The sequence below is a fragment of the Bison bison genome, unplaced genomic scaffold (assembly GCF_000754665.1).
Source record: "Bison bison bison isolate TAMUID 2011002044 unplaced genomic scaffold, Bison_UMD1.0 scf7180017864340, whole genome shotgun sequence".
In the NCBI taxonomy this organism is placed as follows: Eukaryota; Metazoa; Chordata; class Mammalia; order Artiodactyla; family Bovidae; genus Bison; species Bison bison.
Window position 1 is genome coordinate 2,738,660 of NW_011494912.1, and position 3,041 is coordinate 2,741,700.

The following is a 3,041-nucleotide window of genomic DNA, read 5'->3' on the forward strand; positions in this document are numbered from 1 at the left end:
CCTCTAGTTGTGGTGTGCAGGCTTAGTTGCCCTGTGGCATGTGGGATCTCAGTTTCAGGGACTGAATCTGTGTTCCCTGCATTGGAAGGCAAATTCTTAACCACTGGGCCACCAGGGAATCCCTTGGGCTTCTTTCATGCATCCATGAATTGGATCTTACAAAACTCCCAGGTATAGTGATGTTCTGGCGTTAGTGGGTAGTACTTTTCAATGAGTAGCTGTTTGATATTTTTAGTTTCTCCTTTTCTGGGAGCCATCCAATGCTTTATTGCCCTACTTCTGCTTCATTCCACAAAGATGGCTTAAATTCAAAATTTGCCATTTTGATATATGGAGAAACCAATACAATATTGTAAAGTTAAAAAATAAAATAAAATAAAAATTCTGTAAGTCTGATGACTGCTACTGCTTGCCTTTTGGAGCATATGGGGGTATCTTATTTGTAGGTCTTTGATTTGCCATCTTCATTGATGTGTCTATGTTTATGGGAGGATTCAGTGAGATTAAAAACTATGTAACCACCCCCATCTTCTAAAAACCCTCTCCATTATCATTCCAGAGTCACTCCCTGACTCATCTGCTCCAAGGGGTAAGTATAGTCTCCTGCTCTGTTGATATGGGGCTTGGCCATGTGCAAAGTGAGTAAGGCCACCGTTTGGCAATTCTGAGCCTAAATTCACAATTAAGGCAGTTCAACAGCCATTGCATTTCCTTCACTCCTTTGGGATCTTCTGAGCTTCACAATGAGACTATGCTCCAAGTAGTCACTGCCCTCTAGTTGGGACCCCAAAATGAGCCATGTGGAGCAAAAGACCCCAACCAGTTCACAGGCCTATAAGTATGAAAGCATTCCCCTTATTTTGATGACTGATGTGTATCTTATGAAATAGAATAAGACTGGGCCAACTATAGCCCCTGAGTCAAATCCTGTCTGCAGTCTGTTGTTTTTGTTTTTTAATTAAAAAAAAAATTATTTTTGGTTGTGCTGGGTCTCTGTTGTTGCCCACGGACTTTCTCTAGTTGCGGTGAGAGGGAGCTACTCTGTTCCTCAGATTTTGCAGGAACTATGCTGTTGTTCAGTTGCTAAGTCGTGTCTGGCTCTGTGACCCCCTGGACTGTAGCCCGCCAGGCTCCTCTGTCCATGGGATTCTCCAGGCAAGAATACTGGAGTGGGTTGCCATTTCCTTCTCCAGGGGATCTTCCTGATCCAGGGGTGGAACTCGCGTCTCTTGTGTCTCCTGCATTATAGGTGGATCCTTTACCACTGAGCCATCTGGGAAGCCCTAAGGTTTTACAGGAACTATAAAAGATAGTTACTTGTGAAATATGTTTTGATGATATCAGTACCTTCACACTTGTATAAGCTCTGACAAATAATAATTACAAAGATGAGCTAGACAAGAGTTCCTGTAACAGAGACAACATTCCCTGAAGAAGAGACAGTTAAACCTGTGAGCCTGGAAGAAGGGTGGAGGGAAGCAGCCTGAGTCTGGGTAGGATAGGGCTGTTGGATAGGTAGCCTGCATTTATTAGCCCTGTTCCCTGCCTCAGGGAGCTTTGTGACTCCGACTACAAATTTCTAATCTATGAATAACTGGCACAAGCAAGGGAAAAAACCCATGGTGTGTGTGTGTGTGCATGTAACATCTGATTTGACTATAGCAGCAAGAAATTGATCTTTTGTGAATTGATGTGATTTAGAGACGCCTACAAAATAAAAGTATGGTACTTCAGGAAGAGATGAATAAAATACCAGTGTTTTATTGGAACGATGCTGTGCTACTGAAAAATTGTTGAGTTTTGGAAATGGAGAAATTGCATCTTTCAGAATGCCAGCCTGCGAGAGTATACCCTGGAAGTATGCTATTTGGCTGCACTTCAGCTCATAGGAAACATACCTAATATTTTTCTGTCTCTTCTACCATGCTCTGCCAACTGGGAAAGGCTGCTGGGGAGGGTGTTCACCAGCAAGGTTGGTGACTTGGCTCTGGGAGTGGAATACATCCCATTCTACCCTTAATGTGATTCCAAACAAGTGACTCTTTTCTTCTGTGGAGGGAAACTCAATCTATTTTAATTCTGTGTAAAAAAAAAAAAAAAGTCGAATGATTAAAATATGAACACAAATCTTCCCCAACCCACATTTTATATGAGGAGCATCTGCTTGGAATTTGTTTCCTTGAGGTGTTGAAGGAAATAAATGCCACGTTCCCAGAGAGCAGTAGTTTCTCTTTTGTAGAAGGTGAATCAATATGGAGATTATTAATGAGGCCAAGGTATGTTTCCTCTTCTTGAATCTATAACTTAGAGTGAAATGCTGCCCTTCTTTTGTTGGCAGTTTACATTTGTATTTGAAATAGGCAAAAGGTAATATTCCGTATCAAATTACTGTGACAACTAAATTTCAAATGTAGATCTGATTCCTATAAAGACTCTATTTTTAGTTAAAAAAAATTCTTTTTCAGCTAATTTTTAAATCAGGTCCATATTCTCTTTGCAGCTGAATAAGACTTAAGCTCTAGTGAGGGAATAACACGTCAGGGTTACCTAATTTTCCAATTGTTAGGAATGATGTGGCCTTTTAGACAGGGCCTTTTTTCAAAGTTGCTACAGAATCTCTTCTTTCCTGTTAAATGTTCTTTCTGGAAAAGACAATCATGGGTGACTTTTTAAAAAATTTGGATGGCATTGAAACATGTATAATATCATATAAGAAACGAATCACCAGTCCAGGTTCGATGCAGGATACAGGATGCTTGGGGCTGGTGCACTGGGATGACCCAGAGAGATGGTACGGGGAGGGAGGTGGGAGGGGGGTCAGGATGGAGAGCACGTGTACACCCGTGGTGGATTCATGTTGATGTATGGCAAAACCAATACAATATTGTAAAGTAATTAACCTCCAATTAAAATAAATTAATTTAATTTAAAAAAAGGAAAAAAATAAAAAAATAAAAAATTTGGAGTATAACGGCTTTACAATGTTGTGTTAGTTTCTGCTAAACAATGAAGTGAATCAGCTGTAGGTATACATATGTCCC